Consider the following 14,323-nt stretch of genomic DNA (forward strand, 5'->3'; position numbering starts at 1 on the left):
TTGTGAACCCCAATTAGACTTGTACGTCTTGGCTGCGGGCTTCTCAAGTACATATGAGAATTTATAATCATGAGGGTTTTGATTTCAACAAGGTATATTTTATTAAGTAAAGAAAGAAGGGCAGCTTCCTTGAGCTTTCAATCCCAATTTGCAGATTTTACACCAATTCAACGCACCAAATTTAGAGTCAGACTTGACAGCCTTTCAAAGGCGCGGAGGCATAGAATATTCCTGACCTAAAACATGTGAGAGCCTTTTGACTGACAACACAACCCTAGTAGCTTTCTTTGAAACTTTCCACAACACCGTGTGTCTTCGGTAAAAGACTCAACCGTACTAAGACCTTGACCTAGCAAACCAGGGTTTACGTGGAAAACTGGGGCCATTCTCATCAGAAACAAACTATAAATTGCCTTTCATGAAATCATGCCATGGCATAAATGGGCCGGTTTTGTAATATCCTCTTCTTCCTTTGTGCCATCACCATTCACCTTTCACTCGGTACTGCTCAAGTGCTATTCATTTTCAAAAAACATGCGTGTGTAGATTCAGGTAATTACAGCGCCAACAGCACATACTCCACTAGCCTTAACATCGTCCTCTCTTCTCTGTCTGCTAATGCTAGCCGCCCCGACAGGTTTTACAACACCACTGCCGGCCTGAGCCCTGATGACAGGGTTTATGGCATCTTCCTATGCAGAGGGGACACCAAACCCCAGCTATGCCAAGATTGTGTCAAGGCTGCCAGTGAGGACCTAGTAATCGGTGCCCAAACCAGAAAGAGGCAATCATATGGTTTGATGCGTGCATGGTGCGGTACGCCAACCGTGCCATATTCTCCTACATGGAACAAAGGCCTAGAGCGTCTGCACAGAGTCCAACTGCTATCGACTCAGACTCGGATGAGTTTAATAGGATTTTGGGAGATTTGATGGACAGGCTGGTGACAAGAGCCGTCTCAGGATCTCCTCAGGACATGTTTGCTATTGAAGAAGTGAAAGTAACAGATTTCGCGAACTTGTATGGATTGGTGCAGTGCACTCCAGATATATCTCAACATTTCTGTAATGTTTGCTTGAGAAATGCATTAGGTAATATTCCAACGTGCTGTGGCGGGAGGGAGGGTGGAAGAGTTCTTGCACCGAGTTGCACTATAAGATATGAATCAGGCCCCTTTTTCGAAACCAATGGAACAACAGTGCCATCGTCTCCTCCTGCGACTTCATCTTCGCAGCCACCAACCATCCCTCCTGGTAATTAATTTTTCTTCTCTCTTATTATCTTTTTTTATCATTATATAGAAATGTAGAAGAAAAAAAAAACATTATTAAATTAAAAATGTATTTTTTTAAAAAAAAAATCTTAGAAAATCTTTTAATATTTTAATATTTTCCCCATTTTTTAATATATTGATATAATTTAATAAAGTATGAGATTTATTTTTTTATTTGAAATCTAAATAATTAATTATTTAATGCAATATAATCAATGTTCTTTAAAGTTGTTGCAATAAATAATTAATAGAAAAACAAACGTAAAAGAAAAGTTTAGTATGCCAGATTTGACTCCTTGTGAGTGACTATGGTAAAGAAAGGTTTCTATCAAGGATGAGGTGGAATAAGCTTTAAAAAAAGCTCAGTCCATTGTCATTTTCTGGAATAGTCTTTCCTCTCTACATTTCATTCTCAAAGCCAATGCTATATATTAACAAACTTAATGTTGTATATTCTTTTAAAATTCAAAAAATTAATAAAAATTCTTTTAAAAAATTAAAGTTGGTTGATGACTTTACTTGCTTACAATAGTTATAGATTGACCCTCATATGGCATAAACAAGACATGAATTTTATGATATCAACACTCTTGTTTTAAAGTTTCCTTTAGGAGTGCTGTTAAAAGGTCAGTCGTTCTAAATTTATCAAGGCAATGAATACATATGTGCCCAAGTTTTTGCTGCCTGCACTGTACAATATCTTAAACTCCATCCACTATTTGATCAGGAATTTAGAATAAAAGCAGCAAGGAGGGACTGCTATTCATGCATCGTAGTAATTAAATTTTAATCAACAAAACAATTGTGAAATTCGTGCAGGAAAGAGGAGTAAGATATCCAGAATTGTCCTGACTACGGCGGTTCCTACAGTAATAGTTGTGCTTATCATTCTCATATGGTTTCTTGTGAGGTGGAATCGCAAAGAGAAAGTTGAAAGTAAGTTCATAAAGCTTCTCATTTCTCTAGTTAATGTTCTAAATGTTACTAAAGCTTACATAATGTACAACCAAAACTCTCATTGATATAGTCCTTTTTGTGAAGATGATGAAATTATAAGTGTGGAATCCTTACAATTCAACTTTAGTACTATTAAAGTTGCAACAAACAATTTTTCAAATATGATTGGAAGGGGTGGATTCGGTGATGTTTACAAGGTAAAATATATTTGCAAACTCATAGATTAGCTTATCACTTTCAATCTTGACTTAATCTTATGTATATTTAGGGAGTACTTTCAAATGGACAAGAAATAGCGGTGAAGAGGCTATCAAAGAAAACTGATCAAGGTGAACCAGAGTTTAAAAATGAAGTTCTACTATTGGCCAAACTTCAACATAGGAATTTGATTAGACTCCTAGGTTTTTGCCTAGAAGGAGAGGAGAGACTTCTCATTTATGAGTTCCTGCTCAATTCAAGCCTTGATCACTTCATCTTTGGTAAGAATCCTTTTTTTTTTTTTCTTTTATTGAAACTATTTCTAATTCGAAGCTTCTATTGACTTGTAAATAGTAAACACTACTCATTTGAGCTCTACGTTATTGTATGTACATATGGACATCAAGATCCTGCTAAAAGGGTATGTTTGGACTGGGAGAGGCGTCATAGAATCATAAAAGGCATTGCACGTGGACTTCTATACTTACATGAAGATTCTCATCTTCGAATAGTCCATTGTGATCTCAAAGCTAGCAACATCCTTCTAGATGAAGATATGAATCCTAAAATTTCAGATTTTGGTATGGCAAGGTTGTTTTCAATGGATGAATCTCATTCTAAGGCGAGTCGAATTGCAGGAACCTAGTAAGTAAATCATTCCAAAGCTATTGAATATTAAATATTATGATGTTCTTGTTATTGATGTCAAAGAAAATGATTTGTCTTAAGAAATAGGACAGTTCTTGCATGCATAATAGAGAGACATCTTTTCTATGTAAAAGAACATATATTGAGTACTTTGAAAATAACTTTACCTTCAAGAGCTCTTTTGGCAATGGATTTGAATTAAGGTCTAATTCATCATGTTATGCAGTGGATATATGGCTCCAGAATATGCACATCAAGGTCACTTCTCTACTAAGTCGGATGTATATAGTTTTGGCGTATTAATTCTAGAAATTGTAAGTGGCCAAAAGATTTGTTTTGATAATGGAGAGGAGTTAGAGCACCTTGTAACCTATGTAAGTATGCACATGGACAGAATACATTTCTTCATCGCCTGAAAAAGGAAATTACAATCCAGAGTACTAACCAATATTCTAATATATGAATTCTTGCAGGCTTGGAGACATTGGAATGGAGGGAGGCTTGTAGATATTGTCGATCCAATTTTGGGGACTAATTTAAGAAATGAAATAATAAGATGCCTTCACATTGGGTTACTATGTGTACAAGAAAGTGTAGCTAATAGGCCAACAATGGCATTGGTTGTTTCCATGCTCAACAGCTATTATCTCCCTCTTCCCAGTCCCTCACGACCTGGATTTTTAATGCAAAGTAGCACACAGATAGCGGGGCACCACTTTACGGTGAATGAAGTTTCAATTACTGTTTTATATCCTCGATAAATTCCAATTTGTGTAAGATCATTAGATATATTGTAACTAGTCATCATATATATTGCAATTAATTGTGGATATGTCCTTTTGTATTATTTATTTGATATTGATCTTTTACAAACATCTTAGCATGGAAAGGTCAATACAATTCAAAGTTCTCTTCATAAAGGTACTGTCACGCCCCAAGACCCACTCCAAGGGCGTGACGGTCATTTCACACCTCAAACCCGAAGGCTTAAAGTGTAACCTGACCCAAACAATTATCTTGTAACTATAAGTTACCAATTACCAAATACCTGTTTAGAGTAGTGGAACAAAATTCTAAAATCTTCAAAACTAAACTTTAAAACTAAGCATCCAACAACCAAAATCCATTACTCAAATAGATTGCAAACTCAAACAATTCAAGTGCTAACAAAAATTTTCATTATCTCCAAAACTCAACTTCAAACTATCATAAAAAAATTTTAAAGTTCAATATCTAAATAGCTTCCAAAAATCAAATAATCCAAATGAACATAAACTTATAAGTTAACAATGTCCAAAAATAACATCCTAAGAAAAATCCTAATGATGAGCATTCCCCGACCTAGCCATCACTCCTCACCCGAACTAAGGGTACCTGAAAAGTAATCAACAAATAGGAATGAGCTCAAAGCCCAATAAGGAACATTAATACAATTTCATGGATCAAATATTTCATGTTCACTTGCAAAATAGGAGATATTATAACTAATTATTTTCATAAACCTTTGAGTCAGTTTTGCCAATACATTCAAAACTTTTAACTGTACAATTTCATTTCTAATTCAAATAATTTCATATCAAATTTAGTCAAAACATTCAAATCTTTTATTTACTCTGGTTATCAAACATCAAATGGTGCCCTGTTAGGTGGGACTTTTTAAATAGGTAGCTAGCCTTAAATTGTTCCTTTAATGTGGATAGATCCAAACACTACTAGTACTAGTAACCTCTAACTAAACCCCTAGAGGCTGGGGTCCAAATCAACTACATTCCCCACCAAGAAATGTAAAGGTCAACTATTATATCCCGTTAACAAAGGCCAAACAAACCAAAGTCAAACACTTATTTTAATTATTCAAATTTGCAAAGCATAATCTCTCCACATTTCTCTATTGTAAACAAAATGTAAGGTTCTAACATACTTTTCATGCAAAACATGTTTGATCCATCCATAAAATGAATAATAACTCAAAACGTTTCGAAATGATGTATATAAAATTTGTTTCTAAAAAAAAAAAAACAACAACTGCATTAATTTCCCTTACCTCAAAAGAAGTCCTCAAAAACTTAGAAGAAAAATAATTCTAGAAAATATACTCTTCACCTAACAAAGTATAAGAGAAATAACCATTACTATTTATTAAAAATTATAGGTTTGACAATCCTAAAATTTTAGGTATTCAAATTAATGTTTTTAATTATGAAAGATAATTTAATCTATTCCTATTTTAGAAAAATTAATAAATTTCTAATTCATATAAAACTTAAATTTTATTTTCAATTTATTTCTTAGGACACAACATAATTTAATTAAACTACAATTTATTCTACTAATTAAATTTTATGCTACTTATTAACTTACACTCATCATTAGTATAATAATATTGATAACATTTATTCTCTCACTTTCAGTTTTTTTTTCCCCACTAAACATAAACTGTATCTCCAATAATTTTCCATTATTGCTAACATAATAATATATATAACCACCAAACACCATCCGTACACATCTTCCTTTATTATTAATATTACTATATATTTTTTTTCTTTTCACCATTCTTCATTTTCCACAAGCATGCATTTTTTTAAAAAAAAAAAAAAACTTCATCCAGTGCACACGCGTTCTCTTTCTTTCTCTTTTTTTCCCTAATATTTTCTAATCCCTTAAGCCACATATAACAATATATTTATTTACTCATTTATTTTTATTTTTAAAAAAAAATTCATTACTTAGATCTATTCCAGAGAATCATTTTTTTTTTTTCAAAAACTTAAAATTTCCCAATTTCTAACAATAAAACCACCAATAATCCTAAATTTCCAATATTTTGATATTAAAACAAATTTTTAAAAAATAACTAACCCTAATCTAAATTATTTTTTTTTCAAAGAATAACTAGTTGTTCAGAACTAACTAACAAATATAATATATTAATTTAGGGTTAGAATCTTACTTGGAAAAACTTGAACTTCAACTCTTAATCTCTAACCTTTGAGCCATACGATCTCCAATTCTCTACTTTTAGGTCATAAGGTTTTCTAAATGAAGAAGACAAGAGGAAAAATCCAATTTATACCTAGGACTTTTAATTGTAAAAGGACTCTTTCATCCTTAATGAATTTAATTAATTACTTAATTACTTTATAAATTACTATTTTGCCCCTAGATTAAATTTTGGGGTGTTACCTCCTCCACTCCTTAAAAAAAGTTTAGTCCTCTAAACTTGGCATACCTAAGTCTTGAAAAAGATGTAGGTGCTTTTCTCTCATCTCCTCTTCTAATTCCCAAGTGGCTTCTCGAATACTGTGATTGCTCCATTGGATTTTTACTAACTTAACAACAACATGACGTAGTACCTTGTCCATCACATCCACAATATGAATGGGCACCTCTTCATAGGTCAAGTCCTCAGAAATTTGAATAGGCTCCAACTCCACAACATGAAAGGGATCATAAATATATTTCCTCAAAGTCGAAACATGGAATATATTATGAATCTTAGATAGAGTTGGGGGTAAGGCCACTTTATAAGCCAAAGGGCCTACTCTTTCTAATACCTCAAATGGTCCCACAAAATGAGGACTGAGTTTCCCTTTTCTTCCAAATCTCATTATAGACTTCATAAGTGAAACTTTCAAGAAAACATGATCACCCACCTCAAACTCCAAATCTCGTTTGCAATTATCAGCATAACTCTTCTGTCTACTTTGTACTGCTTTCAATGTTTCTTTAATTAAAAAAACCTTTTCAACAGTCAACTGCACAAGTTCAGGCCCCAAAAGTTTCTTTTCTCTAACATCATCCCAACAAACAAGAGATCGACATCTCATACCATATAACGACTCAAAAGGTACCATTCTAATGCTAGCTTGAAAGCTATTATTATAGGCAAACTCCACTAAGGGCAAATAATCATCCCAATTACCTTTTAGGTCCAAGGCATAAGTTCTCAACAAATCTTCCAAGACTTGAATTACCCTCTCTGATAGACCATCAATTTGCGGATGAAAAGCAGTACTAAAACTCAACTTAGTACCTAATGCTTTTTGTAAACTATGCCAAAATCTAGAAGTGAAATGAGGATCTCTGTCAGATGCTATAGAAACAGGTACACTATGCATTCTCACAATCTCCTTAATATAAAGAGAAGCTAAGCGATCCATAGAAAAATTGACTTTCATAGGCAGAAAATGAGCAGACTTTGTTAGTCAATCCACAATTACTCAAATAAGATTATTACCCCTTAAGGTTCTTGGCAACCCTATCACAAAGTCCATGGTAATATGTTCCCATTTCCATTCAGGAATAAAAAGTGGTTGTAATGATCCTACTGGTCATTGATGCTCAACTTTCACCTGTTGGCGCACCAAATATTGAGCCACAAATCTTGCAATATCCCTCTTCATACCTGGCCACCAATAATTTTGCTTCAAAAATCTATACATCTTCGTCCCTCCTAGGTGGATTCCAAACTTAGAACAATGAGCTTCCTCTAATAGCTCTCTCCTTAAATCTCCATCATTTGAGACACAAAGTCTAGTCCCAAATCTCAAAATTCCATCCCATCATCTAATAAGACAAAGTCAGGCTTACTACCCTTTTTAACTTCCTCCATAAGCTGCACTAATTGCATATCATTCTTTTTAAGGGTCTTAATTCTTCCAACCAAGTTTGGTTGCACTCTAAAGTTCGCTGCAAGAGCTCCCAAGTCCAAAACTCTTATATGGACTTGTAAACTCCTCAAATATTCCAATAATTGCCTCTAAAAACCTCTAATAGCTGCTAAGGAACTAACAGATTTCCTGCTTAAGGCACCGACCACAACATTCGCCTTTCCTGGGTGATACCGAATAATGCAATCATAGTCTTTAAGTAGTTCAATCCACCTCTTCTGTCTCATGTTCAATTCTTTTTGGGAAAATAAATACTTCAAATTCTTATGATCTGTGAATCTCTCACAAGTTTCACCAAAAAGAAAACATCTCCAGATCTTAAGAGCAAAAACCACTACAGCTAGCTTCCAATCATGAGTAGAATAATTTCGTTCATAAGGCTTCAACTATTTGGAAGCATAAGCTACAACTTTCCCATTTTGCATAAGAACACAACCCAAACCCTGACGAGAAGCATCACTATACACCACAAACCCTCATGAGCTTGAAGGGATAGTCAAAATAGGAGTTGTCACTAATATGTTCTTTAACTCTTGGAAACTATGTTCACAATCATTAGACCACTCAAACTTAACCCCTTTTTGAGTCAACCTGGTCAGAGGTAGGGCGATCTTAGAGAACCTCTCAATAAACCGCCTATAATAACCAGTCAGTCCTAAGAAACTTCGAATCTCGGTCACAGTATTAGGTCCCCTCCAATTTGACACAACATCTACCTTTCTAGGGTCAACAAAGATGCCATCCTTGGTCACCATATGCCCAAGGAAAGAGACTTTGTCTAACTAGAACTCTCACTTCTTTAGTTTAGCATACAATTGCTTATCTTTGAGAGTCTGCAATACAATACTCAAATGGCTTTCATGCTCCTCTCTACTCTTTGAGTACACCAAAATATCATCTATAAAAACCATCACAAACTGATATAGATAGGGCTTGAATACCATATTCATTAAGTCCATAAAAGCAGCAGGTGCATTAGTCAAACCAAAAAACATAACATTAAAACTCATAATGCCCATATCTAGTTCGAAAAGCAATCTTGGGTACATCTTTACTTCTAACCCTTAACTGATGATAACTAGACCAAAGATCAATCTTAGAGAACACACATGCACCCCGAAGTTGATCAAACAAATCATCAATCCGAGGAGGGCATACTTGTTCCTCACCATCACTTTATTCAACTCTCTATAATTAATGCAGAGTCTCATAGATCCATCCTTATTCTTTACAAATAAAACAGGTGTTCCCCAAGGTGAAACGCTAGGCCTAATGAAGCCCTTATATAACAACTCCTGAAGTTGAATCTTCAACTCCTTAAGCTCCATAGGTTCCATCCTATAAGGGGCCTTAGAGATAGGAGCCGACCTTGGTTCCAAATCAATGGTGAACTCCACCTACCTCTTTGGTGGCAAGCCAGGTAGGTCATCTGGAAAGACATCAGGATAGTTCCATACAATGGGTATGTTTTCCAACTTTATATCATTTTCCTCATTCACAACATAAGCTAAAAAGCCTTGACAACCTTTCCTAAGCAAAGAACTAGCTCGCAAGGCTAAGATCATACGCAATGGTTTATCCATATGCTTCCCCCCAAAACTAAAATCAGGCTGACCAGGAATGCTAAACGTCACTTTTTTCCTAAAACAATCAACAGATGCATGGTATGAAGCTAACCAATCTATCCCTAAAATCACATCAAAATCCTGGAGGTCAAGAAGTACTAAGTCAACTGTCATCTCTCTATACCCAATCATCACACAACAATCTCTAAGTATTTTATTAACCACAAAAAAATCTCCCAAAGGAGTAGCAACAAATAAATCAAAGTCCATGTTATCAATCGGCATACCCAACAAACAAGCAAAAGATATAACTAAATTAGTCGCTAAGAAGCCAAATAAGCAAATCAAAATTGTAAGGAATAAAAAGAATCAGACTAGATGAAGTTGAAACTTAAACTAATGCGTCACTCATCTATTCCCAAAGGTAAACTAAGCAAGTTCCCATCAAGATCACAACCTAGTGCTTTGATACCACTCTATCACGCCCCAAGACCCACTCCAAGGGTGTGACGGTCATTTCACACCTCAAACCCAAAGGCTTAAAGTGTAACTTGACCCAAACAATTATCTTGTAATTGGAAGTTACCAATTGCCAAATACCTGTTCAGAGTAGTGGAACAAAATTCTAAAATCTTCAAAACTTAACTTTAAAACTAAGCATCCAACAACCAAAATCCATTATCCAAATAGATTGCAAACTCAAACAATTCAAGTGCTAACAAAAATTTTCATAATCTCCAAAACTCAACTTCAAACTATCATAAAAAAAATTTAAAAGTTCAATATCTAAATAGCTTCCAAAAACCAAATAATCCAAATAAACATAAACTTATAAGCTAACAATGTCCAAAAATAACATCCTAAGCAAAATCCTAATGATGACCATTCCTCGACCTAGCCATCACTCCTCACCCGAACTAAGGGTACTTGAAAAGTAATCAACAAATAGGAATGAGCTCAAAGCCCAATAAAGAACATTAATACAATTTCATGGATCAAATATTTCATGTTCACTTGCAAAATAGGAGATATTATAACTAATTATTTTCATAAACCTTTGAGTCAGTTTTTCCAATACATTCAAAACTTTTAACTGTACACTTTCATTTTTGATTCAAACAATTTCATATCAAATTCAGTCAAAACATTCAAATCATTTATTTACTCTAGTTATCAAACATCAAATGGTGCCCAGTTAGGTGGGACTTCTCAAATAGGTGGCTAGCCTCAAATTGTTCTTTTCAGGTGGACAGAACCAAACACTACTAGTACTAGTAACCTCTAACCAAACCCTTACAGGCTGGGGTCCAAATCAATTACATTCCCTACCAAGAAATGTAAATGTCAACTATTATATCCCGTTGACAAATGCCAAAAAGTCAAAAGTCAACTATTATATTTCGTTGACAAGGGTCAAACAAACTAGAGTCAAACACTTATTTTAATTATTCAAATTTGCAAAACATAATATCTCCACATTTCTCTATTGTAAACAAAATGTAAGGTTCTAACATACTTTTCATGCAAAACATGTTTGATCCATGCATAAAATGAATAATAACTCAAAACGTTTCCAAATGATGTATATAAAAATTTGTTTCTAAAAAAGAAAAAAAATGCATTAATTTCCCTTACCTCAAAAGAAGTCCTCAAAAACTTAGGAGAAAAATAATTTTGGAAAATCTACTCTTCACCTAACAAAGTATAAGAGAAATAACCATTACTATTTATCTAAAATTATAGGTTTGACAATCCTAAAATTTTAGGTGTTCAAATTAATGTTTTTAATTATGAAAGATAAATATATTCCTATTTTAGAAAAATTAATAAATTTCTAATTCATTTAAAACTTAAATTTTATTTTCAATTTATTTCTTAGGACACAACATAATTTAATTAAACTACAATTTGTTCTACTAGTTAAATTTTATGATACTTATTAACTTGCACTCATCATTAGTATAATTATATTGATAACTTCTATTCTCTCACTTTTAGTTTTTTTTTTTTTTCACTAAACATAAACTGTATCCTCAATAATTTTCAATTATTGCTAACATAATAATATAGATAATCACCAAACACCATTTATACACATCTTCCTTTATTATTAATATTACTATTTTTTTTTCTTTTCACCATTCTTCATTTTCCACAAGCACGCATTTTTATTCTTCTTCTTCTTCTTCTTCTTCTTATTTTTTTTTTTAAAAAAACTTCCTCCTCTGCACACGCATTCTCTTTCTTTCTCTTTTTTTTTCCTAATATTTTCTAATCCCTTAAGCCACATATAACAATATATTTATTTACTCATTTATTTTTATTTATTTTTTAAAAAAATCATTACTTAGATCTATTCATCTAAGAATTTTGAATTTACCTATTTTCATTAATAGAACAATCTATATTCCTAATTTCAATATTTTGGCCTAAAAGTTTTAAATAGGTTAACCCTAGCCTAAATCAAAATCTTCCAAAGAATCATTTTTATTTATTTATTTTTTCAAAAACTTAAGATTTCCCAATTTCTAACAATAAAACCACCAATAATCCTAAATTTCCAATATTGTCATATCAAAACAAATTTAAAAAATTAACTAAAAAAATAACTAACCCTAATCTAATTTTTTTTTTTTAAGAAAAACTAGCATGTTCAGAACTAACTAACGAATATAATATATTAATTTAGGGTTAGAATCTTACCTGGAAAAACCTGAACTTCAACTCTGAATCTTTAACCTTTGAGCCATACGATCTCCAATTCTCTACTTTTGGGTGATAGGGTTTTCTGAATGAAGAAGATAAGAGGAAAAGTTCAATTTATACCTAGGACTTTTAATTGTAAAAGGACTCTTTCACCTTTAATGAATTTAATTAATTACTTAATTACTTTATAAATTACTATTTTACCCCTAGATTAAATTTTGGGGTGTTACCGCTATTCTTTTTAAGGTCATGATCCAATGTGGATTTCTTGTTTATAATAAAATAAAAGTACTTTCCCATCATTATCATACTTTTCATTTGTTGTAATATAAATCATTTTGATCTTTTTTGTTTTGCTCTGTGTTTTTTTTTGTCTTCTTTTTTGGTGTGAATCTCAAAGTATTATTAAATTGTAAATCTCAAAGTTCTAATTCTTAACTATAGGAATGACTATGTTTTTAATAAATCTCTCTCTCTTTATATAAATATATATATATATATATATATATATATATATATATATATATATATAAAATAAATTTAGAAAGTGCTCATGTATCTAACTAAATATGGGAAAAATAAAACATATGTGTAGAGTGCTTACACACTTGTGAGGAAAAGAAATAGAGGCTATTGCTTTCTCTTTGGAAGAATGGAATGAATGGGTTGGCTAATCATAAATTTAGTGCAAATGTGAGATTATCTTCTAGTTTTCTCTAGTTTATATATTCTTTCTGTTATTACTTATGATATAGTTTTCTTATACAAGTGGACATTTGTACCAATAAATACCTTATTATCATCTTGACTATAAAAGTAGTAGCCTACAAGTTCCTCTTAGATAACCTATGGACTAATATACCTCTTACCTTACTTTCAATTTGTTTACCTTCGATTTCAACACATGTGCTGGACAACCCAACATGCGAAAATATTGCAAACTAAGTTTAAGACTTGTCCACATTTCTCTAGGAGTTAAAAGTAATGACTTGAACGTCTTAAGTAAAAGAGATAAGACACTGTATCTAAAACATATCCCAAAAAGGATATGGGAAGTGATGAAAAACTTATCATCGATCTCACTATGTCCATCAAAGTTCAATTTCTTCTTTCTACTACTTCATTTGCAACGAATCCTCGAGTACACTCAATTGGACATAGTCCCATGATCCTTAAAAAGAGAATCAAACTTACTAGACATATACACACCGTCTAACTCAAATTAAAATGCCTTGATATGTTCACCTAATTGATTTTTTTATTCTACCTTAAATTTTACAAATTTATCCAAGGCATTGAATTTCATATGCATTATGTAAATATACCCAATACTCATACCCTCTTTGAATATGAACACAAAAAGGTTTACACAAGTCAATGTGAACTAAATCCAAACATTCCTTGTCTCTACATCCTTTAATAGTAAATGACCTCTTGGTCATTTTGTCATCTATAAAGAATTCACAGATTGGAAGATCCTTCAAAATTATTATGTATAATGACCCTAACTTAACCAATATTTCGACCTTATTTAGATTAATTTGTTTTGACATTAGAAACCAAATATTTGATTAGTGTTATGTTATTTTTCCTTTTAGTGAGATTTGATTATTCTCAACACTTGGAAAAGTTGTAATGAAGTTAAGGTTGCAAATGAAGTTAAGGTAAGCACATCCCCATCATGTAATCTTCACTCTCATTGAAAACCTTATAAAGAATTATAGATAGTGAGCTTTGAATCCATCCACTTTATATTCAATAATGAGAGTATGATGTGTACTTTCTTTTTTCGTAGGTAATCATTTTCCAATGTCCCATAAGCCATAAAGGAATTACTATCTAAAAGTTTGTTTTTTTTTTGTTCATTTTCTTAAACTTTCCTTATTTGGTGGTGTTGTTGTTTTTCTTTTTCTTTTCTTTTCTTTTTTTTTTTTTTTATAAAAAAGAACCTATCATTTGACTCTCATATGAACACTCTTTTGGTCTTTGAGAAATCCCAATAGTCATCCTAAAGGAATTTGATAAGGTTTCTAAGAACATATAAGCCTAGCTTGGTGTTCATAATGACCTTAAGGGTAGCCTATTTAGCTAACTTGCCTTTGTCACCAAAAATTCCTTGTAGACTAAAGAGAATATCATAGACCATGGTAATAAAATGTGTCATTATTACAACACATTATCCAAATATCCAAGTATAGGACAACTAGTTTTTTGGTCCACCTTATGCCACCTTTAATGTAACTTTTTTTCTTCCTACTGGAATTATTCATAAGGAATAGTTGGCTATAAGAAATACCTATTTT

The 14,323-nt window shown here is 32.5% G+C and overlaps 1 pseudogene; it reads left to right on the forward strand.

Moving 5' to 3' along the window:
- The first annotated feature begins 440 nt into the window (after window positions 1–440).
- On the forward strand, window positions 441–3,898 carry LOC117932014 (annotated as a pseudogene).
- Window positions 3,899–14,323: the final 10,425 nt, after the last annotated feature.

Source organism: Vitis riparia, chromosome 15 (genome assembly GCF_004353265.1).
Source record: "Vitis riparia cultivar Riparia Gloire de Montpellier isolate 1030 chromosome 15, EGFV_Vit.rip_1.0, whole genome shotgun sequence".
Classification (NCBI taxonomy): domain Eukaryota; kingdom Viridiplantae; phylum Streptophyta; class Magnoliopsida; order Vitales; family Vitaceae; genus Vitis; species Vitis riparia.